This window comes from Opisthorchis viverrini, assembly GCF_000715545.1.
Source record: "Opisthorchis viverrini unplaced genomic scaffold opera_v5_345, whole genome shotgun sequence".
NCBI classification, from domain to species: domain Eukaryota; kingdom Metazoa; phylum Platyhelminthes; class Trematoda; order Opisthorchiida; family Opisthorchiidae; genus Opisthorchis; species Opisthorchis viverrini.
In genome coordinates this window covers 37,914-50,621 of record NW_008752001.1, presented here as the reverse complement: position 1 = coordinate 50,621, position 12,708 = coordinate 37,914, and positions in this window count along the sequence as shown.

Here is a 12,708-nt window from a genome sequence, read left to right as displayed (position 1 = left end):
GAAACTCACATCACATCTTATATACTATATCATGTTTTCATTACTATGCATTCTGGCAACGTTGTCATAGAGGGTTGAGGTAAACGAGCAAACGCGTGATCGTGCTTTCGGTGTCGGATACCCCTACTACCAGGATTCGCCGGGCTTTTTATGCATTTTCTATTGAAGGAGCAGAGATTGATGACATGGTTGTCGTGCCTCATGAGTCGAACTTCAATCTGCAGATCGCGGCGAATGCAAATACTATCCCAATAGAACAGCATCAATGACTCTTATCGGACCCAAACATTGTTAAGTATGAATTTCCCTAAGCTATTCGTTCCGTAAATGATAGTTTCCTATGGATCTGCTTTTATTCAGGAATGAATAAAACGAAACACAAGAAACTCGAAGCCAACAATGAAGGACCGGAGTATTATGAATGAGGTGTTCCTTTTCCCGTAAATACTTAGTATTGGCTGGCTCCTGGGACGAATTACAACTCCTCCGGACAGCCGTCAGTGTGAGGCGTATCTGCCGTTGAAGGAGAAACTAGAATCAGAAAAAAATCCACTGTGTTTGACTAGGCACTTCTAGTCCTGCATAAGATTCACCACTATTCACCATACTACTGGTTCTCAAATACGGTGTTAATCGGTCTGTAGTATGTATGTGAACTTCGGGACAAATATCTCTCCGTGAAATGAATGCAAAAATTCAACTCTACGCATTATTTTGAGATGATACTAAGAACGGGCGGAAAACGACCGCTCCCTTCACATGCAGAAGTCTTGCGTTTTAAGCTTTTATTGCACAGTGTCTCGAAGTGCTCACTGCTGTTTTATAATTGACTACTAGCTGATTTATGGCTGCATCCATATAATGCCAAAATGCCTCATAAAAGCGAGAGCAAAGTTTAGAAGATACTGAAAGCCTGAGCCTTTATCTATGGCCCTTGGAGAACTTAACGTGGGGGATTTCAAGGGCCAAAGATGTACTGTGGCGGTTGGAGAAGGGCTTGTTCAATTAATAGGGTAACATTTCTGCAATTCGTTCGTTAAGTGTATTTTTTCCGTGTTCGTTTAATTAGCACGCACGAATCCCTATGTGACTACACTCCCACACTTCATCGTTGCAATCGGTGTCAAAACAAACGCTCCGGTCAGAGGTAGCTGTGAACCAATTGCCAGTCTAGGTGAACGGACAAATAGCCACGTGACTAAAAACCAATGACAAGCACTGGAGATACGAATAGATCAAAAGCTTGCAGTAAGACATGATACAATTTAATAGCAGAGGGACAAGCTGTGTATACCTACAAAACTCCACTTTTTAATCCGCAAAACAGACGTGATCGGTTGAGAGGTATCCGGTATATGATGGTGAAGGCTTGCTCCTTGTCTATGACATGACTGGTTTCAGTCAAATGTAATGACAGGTACGATCCAGACTACTAACGATCGCAGAGGCACTTGGAATCCGACTGCTGGATCCGCAACTTTGCATCCAAAAGAAACTTGTGCGACCTCTGAACTTGAACTGGCCTACGAAACATCCGGTCCCACAAGTCTGTCCGACATTGACGTCACCTACCTGATTCCTTGACTCATGGCCCACTCCCTCATTCAACCAGCTTTCCTTTGATTTATATTTCTCTAAAGCGTATGTAACCTCGATCTTAACTCTTTCCAAGTGATTTCTCTTATCATATAAATTTGTGATGTATTAGCCACAGAAAACAAGCTTCGTTCGCTACCTTCTTCGTTCTCAGAACTTTGTAAAAGTCAGAATATATCACGACACACGTAACATGAAAGAAAAATACGCCCAGAGGTGGACTCGAGAAGCCGACTGGTATGAAGGAGGCCAGCTTTCGAATTTTAATCAAAGCTATACATCGTTTCAATCCTGAAACCGGTGGAAATGAGTGTAGTGGCACATGAGATTGTGAAAATCTGTGGATTTATGGCAGTGCCTTGCCGTTCTGATGTTCTGAAAGTTCTGAAAGTTCTCTGAGAGTGGGACTAGTTCATACGGCTTCACCAGACATCGAATCACAGAAGGTGCAAAAGATTCACCAGGCCAAGATTTACTAAGCAATGTTATATCGTTTCATTCGACAGCATCTCAGAATAAATATTCCGCTTATCAGTGTCAACGAGGTATTCTAACTTTTCCACCTGTTCCCTTATGTTGTCCCTGACTATGCCTGATTTCGTAATTTTAGGGCATCGAGAAGTAATCCGACCCTGAACCAGCGTTTCGGTAATGGCATCACTGGATTATAAAAACCAGATTCTACAGACAGGGATGACATTTTGAAGGTCTCAAGAATTAGCCCTCTGTTGGTCATCTAATTACCGGAAGACGACAGTAAACACTGCTTGTGCAAAATTCACTGCAGTTGGGACACGTATATACGTTACATTACCGGACAACATTGCTCTATTAAGATGGAAGGGCTGCTCTTTAGTTATGGCCAAGAAGGGAAATTCTCTTTGGGGGCTATTGAGTTACAGGATAACCCAATTGATACGAAAAGTTATCTGGTGACTATCGTCAAGGAATCATGACTTGGTTGTTAGAAGAGACTAGTGAGGGAGAAGAGTAAGAATTATTGCAATGGCTGTTTGACAAAGTGCGTAATCTACAGAACAATGGAACATTTCAGCGGAATGCCAGTGATATTATTTCAGTGGATCTCAGAGGTAGAGTTTATGAACCTGAGAAAACTGAATGAGCGGTCACCTGATTTTTACAGTCAACTGAATCCAGCTGGTGTGTGGAGTGCGAATAACCTGCCTATGTTCAGAGCTGATGGAAGGATCGTCTATTCAGCCCATACTTCGTGATTAGTATTGCAGTACTGTATTTGGTATTAGGCTGACAGTAAGCTAGACGTGAGTAGGTATTGGTTTTTACGAGAAAAAACTGTTTGACACGCATGTGACCTGCTTCATTTAGCTGAGTTATTGTACTTTCGAAGCGATAGGTGGACGGACCTGAATTTCGGTGAGGATATGAGTTGAGCGCTTAATGCTACCTATTTGCACGCGCATCGTTACCTATCTCTCCTGGAAATTTTAAAGAGGAGGTACTTCCAACAGCAGCAAAGGACATGTGATGTCGAGGTAGTTCTATATCCAAGGTGAAAATCATTCAAACTGTAATTCCTCGACTGTTGGTCAGATGACGTTAGTCAGTGATTCGCGGAAAGTTCAGATGGGATGAGGAGCGTGTCAGGTTAGACAAATCAAGCTTTCGTCGATAATTCAACCACTTTTAACATAGCTAGTCTATATGCAGCCAGATATTGCGGGAACTTCAGGTGGTCAACTCAGGTGATGGATCCTTTGAGTCCTAGGGAGTTCCAGGCAAGGTGTGTTCACTTCTTTAATTTGAACAACGAATACTTCGCCTGAAACAGTCGCCAGTTTGGAAGTAGCACAGCGTTTCCTCGTTTCTTTCGTGAACACCAAAGAAAAGTTCGAGTTTTTGAGACGGCTTCGAGACTTCGCAAATCGGCTTATGATAAGCATACTCGGCAACAATATCACGGACTGCACACCGATAAGCATAAATTGTCCTAATGTGTTCCTTATCGAATAGTTTCTTTCTAGGTATGGATAGCGAGTTCACCATCCATTATAATAATCAAATGAATATACTGGAGGAGGAGAGATGGGGCGAGATAGCTCAGGTGGTTGGAGCGAGAATTTACTGACCGAAAGGTCCGTCTTTCGAACCCAACCTCTGAATCTCGACTTCCCCTATCTAGGCGTGGGCAACCTGGCAGTATCCCAGCCCTCGTTCTTCCTTTGGGTGGCATGGAAGCTGGTCACCGAAAGGGTGTTACAGCTGAACGCTTATATGTATCAAATAATATTCATCAAATATTACAATTTATGGTTCGATGCTCAGGCCCAGCACGCCAGTCATCTTGATTACAGCAGAGGCGCAAGCCACCATCTGCAAACGTCCGCACCAAAAGTTGAACGCCTACGGTAAACTTCCATTAACTGGTAGGAGAAAATCTAATCTCAAACAACGGGTGTCATTTTCTCTGAGTGATTTTTATCCGTGCATTCACATGAATGAACCCGGTCAACAGTTTCACCTTGATGCCCCTTTTAACGTGTAAATTTTAACGGTAGTCCGTATATTACACCAAGCTGCTTTTCACACCGATAAATTAACTCATGAATATGATAATCCGATAAGGGAAAGATTCCTAGGATGGAGTCCTTTCATCCGCTTGACCCATCCAGCCCCACGGAGAGTCCGTCACAGCTAATAGAGGTGGAACTAATATTTTGCCTTGTTTACCAATAAAAATGTCCTAGGTGCGAGTGGATGAAATATGTCCTCTTAATCGAACTCTGTTTTGGCTCATCTGACAAGTGTTGTGAGCTGTCCGTTCTGAGTTAATTACTGCCTTGAGCCAACCAGCTCACAGTTACATGCAGAGTGGAACCAGGTTATTTGCGTCTTTGTCTCCACCGAGCAACTTAACTGAGATATATGAAAACAGCAATGGTTAACAGCACCTGATTGGAAAACTTCAAGAATATCCGTGGAACCTGTCTCATTGGAATAGTGTTTAACTAGGCGGCCAAACAATTGCGTACTTTGTTTGACATTGAATGACGAGCCCTTGCCCTTGAGCATTTTCGGAGAGTTCAGTTGGAACAACTTTGATATGAGGTATCTCAACATTACTGAATGTCTGAACAGCCTGTAAGTGCACTGACAATACTGGCTGAACTAATGTGACCGGTCTGTCTGCAGCTCACACATTCAACTCAACCGTGGTATGATGACTGAACAACCCCATGATGAGCACCAAATTAAGATACATTCTTCAGCAAACGAAACAGCGCCTGCAGAGTGTACAGACAGTCGGCTGGTGGTGGCAGACCATAATTTACCTCTCACGTAGATGCACGGATTACGGACCTCTTGCGGAACCGGGATAGGAATAAATTCAAGCGATCATCTTGCCTAAAGACAATAGTCTCAGAATCAGGCAGATAAACCCACTAAAGCAACCTGTCCCATTTCCTGGAACGTCCTTCTGGAAACTGATGTGGTTTCGCGATTATTTTATTATTACACTGACAGCTAACAGACTCCTTTAGATATAACAAGGCGGAATATGCGTCTGGTCCACAGCGCCACCAATAACCAAACTATTAGGTCAACCCGACTGAGCTTAAGCAATCGTGCTGATTGTCAGTGCTTTGCCTCTCACGGGAGTAGGTCTTCCACAGATGCAGACTGTGTTGAATACAGACAGCACTTAAATGCTTGTTCTTCGGGCTGCAACGCACATGTCTTCGCTTGAACCAGCAAGCGCGAGCTCTCTGGTCTTTTCTGTCCAGGAAGGTTTCGTCGTACACATCCTCAATTCACGACCGACCTTTGAGTCTCAGTCAATCAGAAGTCGACCGGTATGATTATATTGCTATGACTTGGGTTTTCGCCCTGGTCTCATTTTGAGTCAAGCTAGGAAGATATCTCTATCAATATGATGTACTTGACACCACTTGGCATACCTAGCTGTTGCTCGGGAGGCAGTTATTCTGGCTAGTGAGCCGACAAAGTAGTGGGTAGGTGAGAGAAGATGGACAATTTTTGGTTCTACAATGTGGATCAACATGATAGTGCAAGTCGCACTCCAACAGTGCGAGAGTTGTTTCGTTCAGTAGAAGATTGAGAACGACAGAGAGCCCAAAATTTACGGTCACCTCGGCAACCGTAGTCCGGCAGGGGCTGTGTAGATATGAGCGGTTGGAGATAACGAGACATGCTCTAAATACTGTCCAGTACCAAGCCTGCCGATTACTGCACAGGGGTTAAGAGCGCCGCCAGTTATCATTACAAGACTTCAGAAGAGAGCACGACCAGTTCTTCACTGCTGGGATATAACGATCTTATTTTCTGTCCTCCCAAAGTTTGGGGTTCTAGATATTTCACTTCCGATCGCTAAAGCAGACGCCGGAGTACGTTAGGGAATTCCCCATTCAATTGGTTAACCTTTCATAGTGCAAGTCAATCCAGTTTTCTCAGCAATATCAGCATTCAGAGGGAAAACCTCATGATGAGAGGTTGATAAATTTCCGTAGGTCAGCAAATTAAGAGAGCACGACCAGTTCTTCACTGCTGGGATATAACGATCTTATTTTCTGTCCTCCCAAAGTTTGGGGTTCTAGATATTTCACTTCCGATCGCTAAAGCAGACGCCGGAGTACGTTAGGGAATTCCCCATTCAATTGGTTAACCTTTCATAGTGCAAGTGAATCCCAGTTTTCTAGCAATATCAGCATTCAGAGGGAAAACCTCATGATGAGAGGTTGATAAATTTCCGTAGGTCAGCAAATTCGGCTGGTTACCACTGGCGTAATTGCATAATTCATCAGAGGTTGATAATATCCACTCACCCTAGCAGGGAATTCGTGAGCCCACGTTTTACCCAGTTGAGAAGGCTTTAAAAACAAACAATATCCTGGGCCTGAGCAGGCTGTATTTACCATTCTTCCAGTGACAGATCGAGTGTTCACTGCCAACATGATTATCCGACCAAATCCGGCTGTTCCGCTTCACTAAAATGATAACGAGAGGGAGGGCGTCATAAACGAGTACTCGGAGTTGAAAACAATCAGTTCTTTGGCAGCAAAACGCACCGGTATTTCTGAAGAACAATGCTAAACGAGCCGGTTAAGACTGTTTCTGCACTGCATGAAGGGCAACACTGCTGAACACGTGAGTCTGTTACATCCATAAAGGTGTGTACTTATCATCCACCACTGTGCTATCCAATCAGCTGCCTCAACTTAGTATCTACCATTTTTCTGAGATACAATGTGTACTCAAGCTGTGTTAGTACAATACTTCAGGAGTAGGAATTTCCACTATGCTCAGATAAGTTGCAGCACCATGTAGCAAATTAGTTCAGTGTTTTTACGTGTGGCCTCACGTTTCCCCAGCACAGTGATTGTAAGTTTTCTTGTCTGGAACCCCTGGAAGGAATCAAGATAGCTATGCACTCCGAAATTTTCGTGGAGAAGTGAACTCATGTCCCAGGTGTCTTAGCTACATAGCTTACTGATTCCGTTCCAATTATGCCCCAAGTAACGGAAGTCTTGAACAACTTGTCCTACTTGCGCGTTAAGTTATTTTGTTTTTTTCTGCGACTCTCCAAGCAGTAAATAAAGTTGGACAGCGTTCTACATGTCAGCTTTGTAGTAGCCTAACATCTGTTATGTAGTAAGGTTTTTGGCACTTTCTGTAAAAAAAGCTACGCACAAGTATAGCTATTCACGGGGATAATACATCTCCTGAAGTTTTATATAAGGGTGACTTGAAAATCTTGTTTCACCAGTAATAAATACGATAGGGTTGTTCCAGGAACCATGGAAACCTATAGTCTGGAAAGAGATACCCTGTTGGTAGTGTGGGGAGATGTGGAAAGTTTCTTGAAGATTTTGTCCCGTAGGTTCATATAATCTATAGAGCCGCCAAGAGAGGCTTTCATCCTCATTGAAATTCACCGACAGTGCGCATCTTAAGAAACTCCGGGGAGTTTCAAACTGGCGAACACCTGGCTAATGGTGTGAACACTCGACCGTTCAACATTAGTGCCCGACAGACCTTTTGGAGACGCGTACTATAAACAGAACTGATAAGCTACCAGATATAGTCAGTATTCTGGCTGCACAAACCCATTTCCTAAAGAATAACATATTGTGTTTGTCACACTGTTCGAGAAATGCGGTGAATTAAAGGGAAGTTATCCTTTAGGGAGTGATGTTGCGTGCGTTTGAAGAAAATATGACTAGCTTAGTTATACTGATGGCGGCTGATATGACCGCATAGCTCATCGTGAAAGTATTCGACCGGGGGTTTTGATAGAACAAAACTGAGCTGATTAACTGATAAAAGACTCTGAATATTCCCGACATAGCAGAGTTCCATCGTTGTGGATGGCATGTCAGAAAATGTTACAAAGTAGACCCACAAATGCAATCATTTAGTCTTCTCTATACATGCGTTTTCCATCTGCGCTTGGGAAACCTGTGGTACCCAAATGCATAACTGATGTTCTAACAACAAGGTAGAAAAGCAAGCAACCCGACAACTTACATCATTTCAACAATTGCCCTCAGTTGCTGTGGAAGAAATTTGAATCCATTTCATTTTTATCGAGCAAATGACCTTCGACGAGGAATCTGGGTACATTCTACCAGTGTGCTCAAAGGAAACATTACAGATGCAGACTAAACAGCCTACGAAGGTGGACGGGGATGAGAACGGTGAAGGTGGTGGCGATAAGTATGAGAAGGCAGAAAGGAAAAAATTGTGATGAGATTGATCATCATGATGATGAGGCTGCTGCCATTTTCGTTGCTACTGAAACTAGTGGATGCACTCGGAAATACTCTTCACATGCACTGATCCTATTTTCAGCCGTTTGTAAATTACAGTATCGTTCAGATTCATACCTTCAACAACTACCAGTCACTTATGGAACTGGCTGATATCAGACTAGCACCAGCTACTGGTGAAAGGAAGAAGGCTCTCGCTGAGGAGTTGTTTATTAGGGGAGCAATTGCAGACTATTGGACAGGGGAGGAAAACTCTCATATGCTTCTTGTTTACAAAACTGAATACTCATCTTCTCCTCGAACGCATCTTCCTAAACTTTTCTGGATATGCATTAACTGTTACTCGAATGCAAGCCAATGCTACAAAGCGACTTCACAATTCCGTAATAGATCTCACCTTTCAAGAGATACGAAGCGGGTTTACGAGAGAACATACTACTCGCATGCCTCCAATCAGTGATATCAACGTTACACCAGTATCTAAGTTGGGATCAACTAGAAGCTATTTTGGGTTGTCGCATCCGCCGATTTGTGCTGCTAGATATTATTTGGTTTATGTCATTCTACTCATAAAGGACGGTGGTTAACAGCATTTACACGAAGAAATGTCTTTTCTCAAGAGGTGTCATAAATTTCTGGAGGTACTGAAGTTTGGATGATGAGCTCAAGTGCGTGTGACAACCTGTCAACAACAGCCATCATATTGTGCGAAAGATGGTCCATTCTGATGAATACCATTCGTATCAATTCGTTTCCAATTCACTGTTGCAGTTTACTTGAAAAAAATGTTTGGGGTAGATCAAACTCCTGGACACAAAACGCTCGTTGTTCAGTTTGATCAGCCTTCAAATATGGATACATTTACTGCTCCTTATTTAGTTCGTGAGTTCCTTTGCTAGGGCAAGGATGACGGATAATAGATGGCTTTTTCGTGACATTCCGAGGGACACACATCATGATTTTTGTGGTGGAGCTATCGCATACCAGTGTGCTCTGCTTTCAAGGGATCATCAGCCCTCATTTCCTGCATTTGGAACCCATACCACAGAGTGCTCAACCAGCTGACCACTGAACCGTCACCACCAACCAAGACACCGGCTAGCTGTCGTACTTGAGCCTCCCAATTATGTCACTGGATATCAGATGGGCAACATTGTCACTCTGTACTTTAAGTCCCCAGCTCACATAACTTGATGTTCCGTGACAAAAGTATTTAGACCATATATAAAAGAAGATAAATCAAGTTGCTCTCCATGCAGACGCAAACGTACCCTTGGACTCCAAGCTGCTAGCATTGAAACAGTTCCGTGAACTCCGGCTTCACGGGCATCAGGCGGTCAGAACACGTCTTTGTTTGCTTGCCTTCTCCCTTTTTATTCTTTGAAATATTCTTGGTGTGCTACTAGAACAAAGCACTTTGTTGTTATCCGGTGTGCTTGCCTCCATGAACAGACGATCTAGTTGCGTGGTATACGATCCAATTTCTAATTCCAGCCAAACATGAGTCATTTCCACCCGATGGCCTACTCAAGTAATAAAACGATTGACTTTTAATAGACAGTAGCATACTTAGGGGCTAACAGTGACTGTTGGATGGAGAAAACCACGACTAACGGTGTATGGCGGTGCTTAATTGCCCAGCTGACCTATGATTGCCGGCATCTGAGGATATCGGGCATTTGGTTAACATTCTGAGGTGTGTGGATCTCAATAGCCACGGTTGGAATACTCTGTTCACCTAACTATATTGAGAACGTCTCCGGTAAATGTTATTCCACATGAATGCTCAACTATTCGTCCCTAATGCTGTGCAGTCTTGACTTCTATAATGAAGTCCTGCATGCAGACAAGACTTTACGAGATTACAACTCTGAGGCAAAACGGTCAACAGCCTTGAAGATATTATGTTAAACAGATGTTCTATCCCTTTAATCAATTTAAGTGCAGCCGGAGCAAATTTTGATCACACTATAGTAATTTTCAGTAAGCCCAAATGATACTATGCATTTCCAATGAAAAGTTAACCGTATTCAATTGTTAAGTTGAATGAACATTGGACGTCAGTCCGTTGCTTACACAATAAACGCTTCTCATAGTTGCGTCTAAAAGAGGAGAAACAGTAAAAATGTTTGAAAATGAATACTTTGTTGGGTGAAACTGAACATCTAATTACAAACTACCAGGAAATACCCATCTTGTTGGCGCCACAATATGTTTACAAATTGCTTACCACATTCTGTCGCGGGCGCTTCGGTGGCTGAAGTGGGGTAGAACAAGTTGTGAGCGGAACTAATTTTAAGAAATGGGCATACACAAAAAGCAGTATCTACCACCGAGAATCCCAAATGGATGGAAGGAATTTGAGTTGTGATAGGTAGTCTCAAGACATTTCCGTGCTCCATTGTTTGGTGTTAGTTGTGAGGTTTGTAGGATTTGTACAACTGCCACTCTTTTTTGCAGAGGCCTCAGTTTATCCTCACACGATTATCTCGTCTGATACACACCACAGCAGAGGAGAACTGGGCTCTCTGAAAGCAATATGAATTCTTCACCTTGCCGGGAGGTGAAATCTGTACACAAGGTAGTCAGGCGTCCTACAAGTGTCCTTCCATCGCATGTTGGGTGCACCTGAGTTCTGGCGATTTAAACGGGTAAACTTTCATGAGGCATGAGTGGTTTTCGACTTTTTCGGTGGGATGTAGGAGGCATGGGCAAGTTGTGAGGTTGTAGGATTTGTACAACTGCCACTCTTTTTTGCAGAGGCCTCAGTTTATCCTCACACGATTATCTCGTCTGATACACACCACAGCAGAGGAGAACTGGGCTCTCTGAAAGCAATATGAATTCTTCACCTTGCCGGGAGGTGAAATCTGTACACAAGGTAGCCGCGTCCGGCGTCCTACAAGTGTCCTTCCATCGCATGTTCGGTGCACCTGAGTTCTGGCGATTTAAACGGGTAAACTTTCATGAGGCATGAGTGGTTTTCGACTTTTTCGGTGGGATGTAGGAGGCATGGGCACCTGAAACCATTGACACCGCAACTTGTAGTGGAATTACCCATGATGTCGTCTGGGTAGAAACCTGTGATATCGATTTTGCAGCTATTCGGCCAGCTTTCCATATTCATTTATGGTGGCACAATACATGGATCAACGAGGCCATAACGAAAGTTGAAAGCAATCTTAAGAATGCAATATGGCAAGAGATTTAGAAAGACAACACGTTAGTTCTATTGGTAAACGACCGGCCATAGTGTGGCATGAGACATGATTAGTGCTGGCTCGCTTGTTAGCTATATAGTAAACAGCGGATTTGTTTCGGCTGAAAAAAAACAGAGGAAGAACTTGCTGCTTGCAAACCAGCAAACCTTATCAGTGCTGCTTGATGTAGTTTATTACCTTAGTATTAAGAAGCAAATTTTGTTGAGAGATTCCTTATAAGAGGGCGCATACATGTCTTGGACCAGAAAACAGAACCCAAAAAAGTACCGCTTTGTTGATTGAGCTTACTCTGTTCTAATCAAACCGGCATCCTTTTCGAGAGACATGCACGTGATGCATGAAGACGTACCAAGACAAAGTCAAACGACCTGGCCTATATCTGAAGGGTAACCCCGCCTTCACTTTGGTACGCACTGATGAGAGTGTCATTGACTGTCTTGGTTGAAGTCAGTGGAAGTGAACTTGGATAAACATAATATACACCTTGGAAAAACTCTACGATCGACATGACAATATTTGAAAATTAAGCTGATGCAGCACAAAGTTCTACGGTGGCTAAGGTTTTGTTAGTTACTCGGCAGCTGAGAGCCGAATGGAGTGTAACATCGTAAACAGCTTGTCTCACGTTTTTGTCAGGTAAATTAGATATCCAACATATGTAGCTGTCGGATGTCTAACTGCCTGTAAATTGGTGACGATCACAAAAACATCTGATATTCTCAGAATACTTTTTATCAGCACTAGGAAATTATATAAGACCCACATTCTCCTGCGTAGTGCCCAATCGTCCTCAAACATAGCTAGATGGAGTTGGTAGTCGTGTAACTTTCTGTATCTCTTGTATGTACAAACTGTGGGATTTTCTTGGATAAGACCGTGATTATTGATGTCTAACCTTCTGATATGTTACCCCCAAACGAAGTCTGTGGGTTAACGTGTCTAGGTGGGTATTCTCCGCGGCTGTTTTCAATAACTCTAAATCCTTCATTGATTAGTTTTCTTAAGCTATGCTCTAAAAGAAGTCGCAAGCACGAGTTCAGTCATGCATCGCAAGGGTGGAAACTAACATTTCCCCATCAGAAACAACAAAAGGATCAATTATCATGTCTACTGAGTCGCGTCAG